Raw genomic sequence first — 13,554 nt, forward strand, 5'->3', positions numbered from 1 at the left:
TAATAGTCTTGCTTAGAGGTTCAAAATACGGGCTTTGGAGTCAGATCTGGGTTAAGTTCTAGCTCTGACATTTACCATTGGTTGCTGGAACAAGTTATGTAACCTCAGTTCGGTTTCTTCAGTAGAAAAAAACGAGGATAATTACCGAACCACTTCCTGGGTTGTTAGATGAGCTGTAAAGGTTTTCAGCACAATGCCTGGCATATAGGAAGCTTCCAAAAAATAATAGCAGGTAGTAGCGGTAGTAGTGCCTGTCAAAAAAAGATCAAAGGATGATTCATCTGACTGCTTCGAAAGTGTGTCCTAGGGGCCAGAGCCTTAGATTTGAAATGGGAACCCCTGGGTTCAAACTCTCACCTGCTGTGTAATATCAACCAAATGTAGCACCTGGTATCAAAGCTGGTGTGCATAAACTTGGCTATATTTTCCATGAAATATTCCTTAAGTGTGGATGAGATGCCACCAGGGTAGACAGTGGGTTTATATTTGGGCCAAATCCTGACTTCCCAAAAGTGTCGTAAATGGAGCATTTTGCAAGAAACATTGCTTGCTTTTCCAAGAATGTATGTCTTTTTTAATTACAAATGAAGTTTAATTGAACCAGGAAACCGGAAACACATTATGTTTTAATTACTACATATACCATTTAGGTCTAGTTTTCAGAACAGTCTGGCACACTGAGGTTTCATATTTGTTTTCCTTGGTTAAAATTTAAGCAGCACAACTTAGTGGTTCTAATCTATTGATTATATATATATATATATATATATATATATATATATATATGTATGCTGGAGAACATTATAAAAAGCAGATAAATGCTCAGATCTTCTGGTTGAACTGGAGACAGAGACCTCAAGCAATCCCTGTTCCCTTTCCCCTCTTTCTCTTCCTAAGCATTGACCTTGTCCAGGTGACAAAATCTCAAATTCCATATAACACCAAAAGCGCAAACAACAAAAGAAAAAAACAAATTAGACTTCATCAAAATTGAAAGCTTTTGTACATCCAAAGAACAACATCAAGAAAATAAAAAAGGTAAATCACGGAATAGTAGAAAATATTTGCAAATCATGTATTGGAGAAGGGCCTAGTATCCAGAATACACAAAGAAATTTTACAACTCAATAACAAAAAGGCAACCCGGTTTTTAAATAAGCAAAGGACTTAAAGAGACATTCTTTTATACAAATGGCCAACAGGCACGTGAAAAGATATTTATCACTGCTCTTTAAAGAAATACAAGTCAAAAGCAGAGTGAGATAACACTTCACCACCACTAGGATGACTAGAATTAAGTGGTGGGGGGGGAGACACAATAACAAGTGTTGGCAAGAATGTGGAGAAATTGGAGCCCTCAAACATGACTGGTAAGAATATAAAATGTTGCTATGGAAAACAGTTTGGCTATTCAAAAAGTTACACATAAAATTACCACATGAGTCAGCAGTTCAACTCATTCTGCTTTATATAATGTTCTCCAGCTTAAATAAACACACACACACACACACACACACTCTCTCTCTCTCTCTCTCTCTCTCTCTCTCTCGAGTAGAACCAATAGGTTGTGCTGCTCAAATTTTAACCATTGAACACTGGTGTGAAACCTCAGTGTGCCAGGTTGTTGTAAAACTCTGCTCCAGCAATTCCACATAGCCCCCAAAATTGAAAACAGGTGTTCAAACAAAAACTTGCACACAAGGGTTCACAGCAGTGCTACTCACAGTAACTGAAAGGTTAGAATTACCCAAATATCCATCAAATGATGAATGGATAAATGAAATGGGATATGCCCATACAGAGTAATATTATTCAGCCAAAAAGCAAGAGTACTAATACATGCTGCAACATGGATGAACCTTGAAGACATTAGCATTCCTTTTTTATGAAACATTCAGAATAAGCAAAGTCATAGGGACAGAAAGCAGAATAATGGTTGCAAGGGGCTTAGGGGAGGGGGGCTGGGGAGTGACTGCTTAATAAGTATGAGGTTTCCTTTTGAGGTCATGAAATGTTCTGGAACTAGATAGTGGTGACAGTTGTACAACACTGTGAATGCATTACATGTTACTAATGGTAAACTCTATTTTATAATAAATTTTAAAAACAACTCAAATTCTGATGGGTCCCAGCCAGGTGATGGAAGTCAATGAACCTAGCCAGGTGTGAGACTCAGGCAAACCGGAGGGTCAAAGCCCCTCTTAAAGGGGGCAGCTACCACCCCGCTCCCGCTGATAGTTGCCAAGGCAGAATTTGGGCCCATTGTCGCCAGACTAACCAATGCGTCAGGAAAGTAACTGCTTCTCAAACTTCCATGCACTCGGTGACCTTGTTAAAACACAGATTGTGAATCAGTAGGTCTATGGTGGGACCTTCAGCAAGCTCCCTGCTGGGGCTGCCATTCCACCAATCACACTTTGAAAGGTGAGGGTCCAGCTCAGAAGTTCTCAAACTTGAATGCACATTGGAAGCCCCTGGGGAGTTTAACACTGATGCTTCACCACCACCCCCAGATATTCTGACTTCATTGGTCAGAGGACTATAACTCTAATGGGCAGCAAACTTCGAAAGCCCACACCCTGGACGACCCTCTAGACTTTCCATAGCTCTAAGGGCCTCTGAGACTATGCAGTACTTCCGGAGAACAAGGTAACAGTTTTGAGAATAATTAGCCCCTAGTACCTTGTCCCCAACGAAGCCTTCCAAACCTGAAGGATGTGGACCATACCTAGTTCAGATGCTGTACATGTATTTTGTGACTCTTGACAACATGTTGGATTTTCTTTGACCAGTGACTCCTTCTTCTTTGGCCTCCTGACCGTTGTTAGCAAGTTTCATGTAAATTGGGTCTGAGTTGTTAGCTGATACCTCAACCCGCTAAAATGAGACTCCTCCTTTAGAGAAAGGAAGAGTGCGTGCCCTGATCTGTACATCTCAGTCACAGAGTCTGAGCAGCATGAGTCATCTTGGTGGGGGCACGAAAGGAAAAGGGGCAAGGAGAAGAGACCCGGCGGATGTGTTCTTGCCTCCCCCCCCTCACGGTCTCTGGAAAAACCTGTGACTACCTCTCTCCTCCTGCTTTGTACCTCTCTCTCCCAGACCAACCGTGAAAGAGGGGTAATTAACAAAGAACAGAAAGAATTGAAAGCGTTAACCAGAGCCTGAAGAACGGGGAGGCAAGAATGGAAGTCAGGAAGGGGAAGGAGAAACTTGGCAGCATTTCCTGACGGGGCCTCCTCGCTTAGAGCATAACTGGAGTTATTCATGCCTGAGATGACAGGATGTGAACATATTTGTCTTTATGATCGAGCAAATAGTACATGTGTGTGGCTTTCTTTTTAATTTTTCCCCTGATTCCCCAGGGCTTTACCCCTTAATGTGGCCACTTTGAACATGGTTGGCATAAATTCACAGTAGAAGAACATCTGTGGCAAGGAGCACGCCAAGGCAGGGAACTGTCTGGGACAGGGGTGCAGCAGCACAGAAATTAGCCCAATCCTCTTGGCTCAAGCTATCTTGATTCAGTGATTAAGGAAATGTAGTCTCTTTTGGTTATGACTGACCCTCCTTCTGGAGAAACTTCGATTTCAACCTCCCTCCACCAAAAGATCAAGGGGTTGAGGCAAAACCATCATACTGAAACCTTGATCAATAAAATGTGTGTTCAAAGAGATTTAGAAAACATCTTAGAGGTTCACAAGAATTTTTCCAGAAGCAGTAAGAAGTGGGAAGGCCCAAGTGATTCCACTTAGTACAGGGCTTGAGGAAAATGATTATCAGCACTGGAAGCCCAAATCTTCTGTTAATCATGGACCAGCAAAGGCAGATCTCCCCTACTCTGCATTTCCCAGATTCTGAATATGGTCCAGGGGACACTGTTTCTTCCTGCCTCTTCCAGGAAACCTGCCCTGACTCCCTCTCCTGAGTGTCTGTGAGCCTCATATGTGCTGGTATTGTGGCACTTACTCAACACACGAGAGGAGATTCCTACCTCCCATCCTTCCTAAATTATCAAGTCCTTGGGAGCTGGGACTGTCTGATTCATCCTAGTATCTTCAAGTCCTACCATAGTGTCAGGTACAGAAGAGCTGCTCAGTACATACTTGTAGAATTAAATAAATAGAACGAATAATGGGGTACCTGGGTGGCTCAGTCAGTTAAGTATCCAACACTTGATCTCAGCTCAGGTCTTGATCTCAGCTCAGATCTTGATCTCAGGGTCATGAGTTCAAGCCCCACACTGGTCTCCACAGTAATGCTCAATGAACCTAGGTGGATGTCTCAACAGCACCGAAACTCAAGGCCCAAAGCTGAACCCTACAACCACCTCAGCTCTGCTTGTGCAGGTAATGGAATACTTTCCTCAAAACAGCAATCCCACTGTTGTCCAGCTTTGCCCATTATTCACTGTAATAATAGTAATAGCAATAACAATAATAAACACTTATTTGGTAATTACTGTGTACTCAGTGTTCCTTTAAGCGTTTTAAATCAACCGATTTTCTAGTATCCTCACTATTCTCAGTTTATAGATAAGACAACTAAGGCCCAGAGATGTTAAGTGACAGAGCTGGACTCAACCAGGCACAGACCAGCCTGGCAGGAATATTCTCCACCACTAAACTGTAAGTCCCTAGTTTAGAATGAGTCTTCCTCTTCCTTCCTCCACTAGTGGTCCGGCCTGAGTCAGTGCAGAGCTGAAACCAGGTCCTTGCAATGCCCCACGCGGCTAACCAAAGTGCTTGAAATAGACAGGACTGTCTCTGCCCGAAGCTTGGTCCCAGAGTCATTGTTAAACTATCTTGCAACAGCCGGCAGAGGACGAATGTGGTCCAGGGTTCGTCTATTACGTGGATGAAATCCAATCCAGATAATGGGGTTGCAAGGTTGTGATTTCCTGTTTTCTTACTACCCCCAATTGGGGTTTTCCTTTCAATTACCTTTATAACAAGTGTGGTTGCAGCTTCAAACCGCAAACCACTTATATTTTATTGGCAAGGACTTCTTCTAATAGTTATAATTCTGTTAAACAGAGGAACACATTATCACTTGTTTTTATGGTTTTTATGTTTGGAAAACTGGCTCTTTCCACCCCCCACCCCTTTTCTGGTCCCACTGCTACTGGCCTACCTTAGCTCCTATCATCTCGTGCCTGAACAGCCTCTAACTGTTCTGCCAGCCTCCAGGCTGACCACTTCTGGTCTATCTCTCTCTTGGCCATACAGTGCTGTCTTCCTTAAGTACACCCTGGACCATGGCACTCATCTGCTCACCATTATTTGTGCCTAGTTGAGCTCAGCTCTGTCACTTATTAGTTTATGCCCTGGAACAAGTTACTTAATGTCTCTGGGCCTCAGTTATCCCAGCTACAAACTGGTATTAGTGAGTATACATTGAGTAGTTATGATTTTTTTACAAAATCAAGATCCATTCTTGGAAGAATGGAACTGTGCATCAAATATAAAATCAAGTGTGCTAAGTGTGAACCTCCTCATTTCAGTTCAAATATTCTGTCCAGGTGTTTGAGGAAGTGGTCTCCTTCTGCATATGTGGGAGGTGGCCTTAGCTGACCTCCGGGACCACATCCAACTTCAGTGTCTGTGATTTTCAGTTTAGGTAGAACTCTCTTGAGAAGCATTCATGCAAAACAGCCTGAAGGTCCTGGTGTCCCACCAACTCTGTGTGAGCCAACATGTGACAGACACAACTGGTAAAAAAAGACAATGTGAGTAGAAGTAACAAGAACAAAGGTAGGGCATCTGAATTGTGGGAGATGTTTGTCCTGCTGTTTTCAGCTGCTCAGACCACATCTGGAGCATGTGCCCACTTTCTGAACAACACGCATGGAATCAGCCATCCATGTGGCCAGGATGGGGAGAGCTAAGAAACCCTCTCATAGGAAGAAAAGTGCTGGGAGGGAGGCCAATTCAGAAGATTTGCGCACTGGGCAGAATTGCTTCTTCCCTCAGACCCCCAGACCCAGGACTATACTCAAAGCCTGCACCAGGGGCCCTGCCTCTCTCCGGAGTTGAAGACAGAAGTGGCCACAGGGTGAGAGTCTGACCCGAGATCCACACACAAGGAGATACTGAAGACTCTCTAGTGTAGGCAGTGCAAGCCGCCGTGGGGTCCAGGCTGGTCATGAAAACAAATGAAGCTAGTTAAGCCCCTGCCCTTTAAATGTATAAAAATGTTCTCACTTCCGCAGATGAATATGTCGTGCCCTCTGCTGCCTAAAACAAATGACTTGCTCTCTTATTTTTCCTTTCCTGATGAAAACCTGAGGAGAAAAATGTTTGTTTTTGTTCTTACAATAAGAAAAACGACAGCACACACGTAATGAGAGATGGCATCACCTCATTAATGGGATGGGATCAGCCTCACTGCTGGGGTGGGAGTTGGGAGCTGAAGGGACAGCCGATGGCACTGCAGCAGGCCCAGTGAGGTCAAGCCTTCCACTTTGTTCAAGAAGAGCTAACATTCTGGGGTTTTATGTGAAATCTTCCCATTTCTAAATGTTGATGTTCAGAAAATATCATGCAAGCTTACAATCCCTCTAGAACATCCCAGCTGCAGTCTGCTTACCTTGGCGTGTGTCCCTGCGGTTGGCACTCACATCCACGGAGGCAGCCTTGGGTCACCCTGGACTGCTCTGACTGCTAGAAACGCACTCTCCCAACTAAATGGAAATCAGTCGTTTCGTAGCACAATGGCCCAAGCATTCCTGACCTGCCTGTTCTCTAGGCCCCTGCTCTCTAGGCCATTTCATTCATGCACTCACTCATTTACACACACACACACACACACACACACACACCATGGACTCAGTTGCACATCTGTTGAACCCAGTAGATGATGATGTGAGTTCCCCGTGAGTAGAAAACCTATTTTATCCCTGAGTTCTTTGGTGTCTCCCTCCCACACAAGGCCTGCGTGGGAACACTTCAGCCTCCCTGTTCCTCACAAGGATGCAGCCTGCCCAGGAAATAAGTTCCCTCCTGGACTATGTGTGTAGCATTCCTTCTGGGCAGCAGCCTGGTGCCATGAGTGGGCACGTGGCCATTTATTGGACCTGTGGCCCTGGGCAAGTCACTGATGTCTCAGCCCAGGCCTCCCTGTGTGCTAAAACAGGGGTGTTAGCTTCCACTTCATGGCCTATTTTGAGGTATTTATGAATCGTTTTTTGGGGACCCTGGGGGGGCTCAGTAGGGTAAGCTGCTGCCTTGGGCTCAGGACATGATCTCAGGGTCCAGGCGTGGAGCCCTGCATCGGGGCTTTCTGCTCAGCAAGGAGTTTGCTATTCCCTCTCCCCCTGCCCCTCCCTCACTCAAGCTATCTCGCTCTCTTTCCTCTCTCTCAAATAAATAAATAAAATCTTTTTTTAAAAAATCCTTTGTTAAGGGAAAGTGCTACACAGCGTCCAGATACTGACAAGTGGTATTGACATGGAGTGGAAGGAAGTTGGAGTTCCACAAGAGTAGGTTTGAATCCAGGCTCAGCCACTTTGGGCAGCTTATTTAATCGCTAGAGGCTTCAATTTCCTCATCTGTAAAATGGGATACAACTGCCTAGTCTACAGTCCCACTATTTAAGTTTGAAATTAGAAATAATGGTGCGGAAGGCACCTGGGGAGAGGCAGCCGCTCTTGCAGCTGATGGCCAGTAGGGGGCACCAAGCTACTTATAAATGAAATCCGCCTGGCGTCCAGGCCGCGAGCGCACGAAAGCCTCTCTACAAAGGCTGCGGGGGGGTTCACAAGTCTGTGGATTTGCGCCCACGTTCTTTTTTATTGGAAAATTTTATTTTACACTGTACTATTTGAGGGTCGTTTATTTAAAAAGCAGCTTAGAGTAGTGTTAAGAGCTCCTCACAGAAGGCTGCTCGTCCTTCCCCGGGTCCTTGTGCTGTGTGACCGGTGTCTGGACCCACTTTTGCAAAGGGAGACGGTCGGGCCAGGTGATCTCTGGGGGCCCCGCTAGCTGTCGGTGACTAAGATTCTGGGGCAAATACTCTTCCGGAAACATGCAGGTCGGGGGCAGGGGGTTGGACACCGGGACCCTGGACTAAACGACCCCGGATGCCCTCGCGGGGGCTGGGTGTGACGCCTCCCACACCGTCAAGAGAAGCCACGCAGGGCTAATCCCGGTGTCACAAAGAAGTGCGGCGAGGGCCGTCGGGTGGTGGCGGTGTTTTTCTGCGGGCGCGCACTCGGCGCTCATCATCTTTTGTGCCGGCTGCTCTCGAAGCCACAGAGACCACCCAGCCTGACAAAGAAAGGAATTCCTGTCTGCAGTTGACAGCCCTCAGGTTGACGGCTTTCCATTTGCCCCGGAGGCTGTCACTTGCGGAACAATGGCAAGGAGCAGGGTGTCTCTCACCTGAGTCTGGCGCTGCCGCGGGGGGAGGGGCGCAGACCTGGATTGTTGCGGGGGGAGAGGAGGGGCGGGCTGGTATCTCTCCTCCCAGGTGGGGAAGGCTCTAAGATCACTCGGCCTGCAGCAGACAAGCTTGGAGAGGATGTGGAGGGCTGTTTCCCCCGTGGACGGTGTCTCACTCCACAGATCAGGAAGCAGCAAGCACTAACGACGTGACTCTTTGCTTACAAAAAAAAAAAAAAAAAAAGGAATGTATATACACAAAAACAGAAATCAATGTCTAAAGCATTAAGTCGGGCGAAAGAAGTCCGACAGAAAAGTACCTACAGTATAATCCCTTTTCTAGAACCTTCTAGAGCAGACAAAACTGTGGTGATAGAAATCAGATCCACAGTTACCTCACTCGGAGAGGTAAAAGTTGACTACGGAGAAACAGGAAGGGAGTTTCTGGGGGTGGAAACGTTCCCATCTTAAGTGGTAAGGACATGGGTGCACATGCCTCTCTAAAATTCAGTGAACTGTACACTTAAAAGCAGGGCACTGTACTGTACAAAAATTACATTTCAATAACACTGATTAAACCGGAATTGCAAGAAATCGTTATGAATTTTCTCATTCTCAAAAGAAATATATGTCCACACTAGAAGAATGAGAAAATACACATAATGTTTTTTTCAAAAAGAAAGAAAAATCATCCATAAGCCCATTACCCAGAGGTAACCATGGTTATCATTTTGATATTGATAGGGCCAGATCTTAATTTTCACAAAAATGAGATGATACAGCTTGTAACCTGCTTTCTTTTGCATTGAATTGGCAATAAAGGCATATAGTTAAGAAAAGGAAATGTACCATTTATACACAGTTTGCTCCTATATTAATCGGTATTTTCAATATAATATGATAATATGAACATCTTTCCATGCCATTAAAATTTTTGTCATTTTGAAGCAGACATTTGATTGAAGTATAACAAAAAAAAACCCAGAAATATGCAAAAATTTTAAGTGTAAGGCTCAAAGTGTTTTCACAAATGAGATCTACTTTTATATGCAGCACCAGTCTAAAATCATAGATCATTACCCAGCACCCCAAAAACCTTTTGGATCCTCTCCTCCCTACTGTCTCCTCTCCCCCAAAATAAACCACCATCCTGCCTTCTAATTTCTAATGAGTTTTTCCTGGTTTTTGAACTTTTTTTTTTTTATTTTTTTTAAAGATTTTATTTATTTATTTGACAGAGATCACAAGTAGGCAGAGAGGCAGGCAGAGAGAGAGGAAGGGAAGCAGGCTCCCTGCTGAGCAGAGAGCCTGATGCGGGACTCGATCCCAGGACCCTGGGATCATGACCTGAGCCGAAGGCAGAGGCTTTAACCCACTGAGCCACCCGGGCGCCCCGGTTTTTGAACTTTTATGATGGAATTGTGTGGTGTTCATTCTCATGTCTATATTCCTTCACTGGACAGTAGAGGAATGAGATTCATTCGTGTTGTTGCATTTGGCAACAGTTCGTTCACACTTACTATTACCATAGACTATACATTTGTATAAATGTATCACAATTTATTGATCCATTCTATTGTTGATAGACACATGGGTTGTTTCCAGGTTTGGGCTATTATAGCTGCTGTAACTTCTTTAGACGTCTTTTGGTGAACTTATGTATATATTTCTGGTGCATATATGCTTAGGAGTGCAAATACTAGGTTGCAGGATATGCAAATGTTTAGCATTAATAGAAAATACCAAATAGTCTCCAAAATGGTTGCCCCAATTTACATTCTTGCCTGCAGTGTATGAGAGTTCCAATTGTTCTACATTCTTACCAACAATATCAATTATAATGACTATATAGCATTTCCTTATACGGATATGCCATACTTTAAGTTTCATGTAAATCAGGGCTTCTTAACCCTTTTTGTGCCATACACACACTGGTGTTCTGATAAAGCTTGAGGACCTCTTCTCAGAATATGACATAGTAAATGTGTGCTTCATTATTAACACACTGATAACCTCTAGCAGCAAGTCTAACAACCACAGAAACTTCAAATGTTCATAATAAGCATAAACAAAAATGCTTATTGGCCTTTGGTGCTTCCTCTCCTATGAAATGGGTATCTTGGCCTTTGCCCAATTTTTAAAAGATTTTATTTATTTATTTGACAGAGGGAGACAAAGCGAGAGAGGGAACACAAGCAGGGGGAGTGGGAGAGGGACAAGCAGGCTTCCCGCTGAGCAGGGAGCCCGATGCAATGCAATGAGGGGCTTGATCCCAGGATCCTGGGATCATGACATGAGCGGAAGGCAGATACTTAACGACTGAGTCACCCAGGTACCCCTACCTTTGCCAATTTTTAAAATCGCTTATTTATTTTCAAAATTTTATGTAAGAATTCCTTGTATATTATAGATATTAATCTTATAGCAAAATGTTACAATGTCATCAGCTTTGCCATTTTATGTTTTTTATAGTAGCTGTTTATGTGTTTTAAATAATAGCTTTACTGAGAAATAATTCACTTGCAATAAAATTCACCCTTTTAAAGTATACAATTAAATGGTTTTTAGTACATTCACAGTTATGAAACCATCATCATTCTCTAATTCCAGAATATTTTCAGCACCCAGAAAGAAACCTTGAACTCGTTGGTAGTCATTGCCCAGAAGTATCCCCAGACCCTGTAACTCCTGGTACCTCTAATTCATTTCCGTTCCTATTTTGGAAAGAATAATAGGAGTTGCCTATTCTGGACATTTCATAAGAATACAGGAATAAACACAAAATACACACACAACATGTGATCCTTTGTGACTGGCTTCTTTCACTCGGCATAATGTTCTCAGGATTAATCTATGTTGTAGCATTTGTCGTACTTTATGGCTTTTTGTGGGTGAATAATATCCCATTGTATGGGTACACCAGATTTTGTTTATGCATTTATCACTTGATAGACATGTGGGTTATTCCTACTTTGGGGCCATTATGAATAACGCTGCTATGAACATTCATGTACAAGTTTTTGTGTAGATGTGTATTTTCATTTCTTTTGGGTCTGTACCTAGGAGTGGAATTTCTAGGTCGTGTGGTGACTCTAAATTTAACATCAGAGGAACTGCCAGACTGTTTTCCAAAGTGGCTGCATATTTTTTAAATCCCACCAGCAACACATGAGGTATTTATGACCTTCTGATGCATTAAAATTTTAAATTATTCCTAGTCAAATAAAGCAGTATTTTTCTTTATGGTATATGCCTTTGAGCCATTTCTAGAAAGGCTTTTATCACTCCAAGATGATAGAAATAGTCTATATAAAATATGTGTGTTTTTTTCCTATTAGTACTTTGCTATTTGTACTTCTATTGTAGTTACTGTTGTTGCTTTGTGTTAAAAATCCAAACCACCACTTGGAATCTACGTGATGCAGTGCCAGGTCTTCCTACTTTTTTTGCCACTTTGGTAGACTTTATCCAGTTCCATCTGCCTTATAATTAATGGCAAGTTTTCCCAGACTCTGGCCTCAGCTGTTGGACTTCAAAGGTGTGTTGTGCTGTTACTGGAATCTTTTTGTTTCTTCAGAAGTGTTTATGGCTGTTTCAGATACTTCCAGCCTTTATGTTTTTGAACATTATTTTTAAGGAAAGTGCTCATTTGAGTGCATTTTTCAGTGCTGTAAACATTTTATCAGAATGATAGAGGCTGTGAATGGTGTTCTACACAAGCTTTACCTCATGCGTCTTGTCTTTTCCCACTTCCGCTGTCTAAATTTAGGGTGCATGGAAGCCCTGTATTTGGTGAGCAGACCGACTGACGAGGTAGGTGGGAAAGGGGGCTGGGGAGGCTGGAAGTCTAGGAGTCTTTGGGGAGCATTCATTAGGTCTTCAGCCTTTCCCATTTTTCTCACTCTCCCCACCATCTCAGAAACAGAAAGTGGGCTGTTTCCATTTATAATGGTGTAACCTAGCCTCATGTTTCCATCTTTTTGTAATATTTTTATTCTGTTTTATCCTTTTCACAATGCTGGAAGGTTAGACGGGACTCAGGGCTCACTGGCTCCATCTGACCGATGAACAAACAGAGCCCCCGAGACAGTAAATGCCGGAACCATTAGACTAGACGTGGTAGAGCTGCATCTTAACCGTCCAGCACTCCTGACTCCAAGCCTTGAAAACCCCTGTTCAGCAAGGAAAGAGGGTCAAAGGTCTAGGGTGTGTACACATACAGCCCTCAAAAGGAATGTGGGGTTTTGTGGTTTGGGTTTTTCTTCCCCTTTCTGAGCACGCTTCGCATGCCAGCCAAGGGCGTGCAGCTGTGCGTCGGGGGCTGGAAGGGGGTGAGTTGCAGGACTGCCTGTCATTCCTAAGCCACTTTATAAAGGAGGTCAAAGCACGGAACCTGGGTTGAAGCTCACAAGTCCCTTCTGGTCTTCTGCTGTCTCATCAGAACCGAGCTTCCGCGAGGGAATGACTTGGAACGAGACTCTCTGTGAGGGTGGGAACTGGGCTTCTGAGCCACGTGACGTGGCTCCTTAAGTGGTTTAGGGCGATCTGCACTCGTGCTTCAAATTCATAAAACACCCCTCTTGTGGCAAGAGAGGCTAACAAACTCGGCTTCGCAGGCTCAAGAATAAATGAGAAGAGGAAGTCCTCACGTGCCTATGACACTGGGCATCCCAGTGCCAAGTATCCTGCGTGGGGGATAAAAAAACATTCCTGGGCAAATGCTGTGAGCGAATGCCAGTTACTGCCCACTGCTCATGAGAGTCTCAGTGAAAATTAGCGTACTTGAGGCTCCAAGAAGTCGTGCAAGGACGAGGCCTGTGGCACACTTCAACCTAGGTTTATGCAGCATCTCCAAACCCTGGACCCTTTACTCACATAACATCCAAGACTTCTTGCCAGCTGTTCCATGGAGCTTAACCCTGCACAGGGTTGCTATAGAACATACATTTCTATTACATGCACGTACTCGTAACAACCACAATATTTTAGAACATCAATACCTTCCTCTACTAATTCCAATTTACAACCTTGAACGAGGCTGACAGTGTTTTAGAGCTTACAGAGATGCAGATTCCTTCTATTACAACAAAGTAAAAAAAAAAGAGGCTGTTATTTAAAAAATAATAATAAAATAAAATAAAAAAGAGGCTGCCCAAATTTTTATGCTGGGTTTTAT

Source organism: Enhydra lutris, unplaced genomic scaffold (assembly GCF_002288905.1).
Source record: "Enhydra lutris kenyoni isolate GAN:26980312 unplaced genomic scaffold, ASM228890v2 scaffoldscaffold13, whole genome shotgun sequence".
In the NCBI taxonomy this organism is placed as follows: domain Eukaryota; kingdom Metazoa; phylum Chordata; class Mammalia; order Carnivora; family Mustelidae; genus Enhydra; species Enhydra lutris.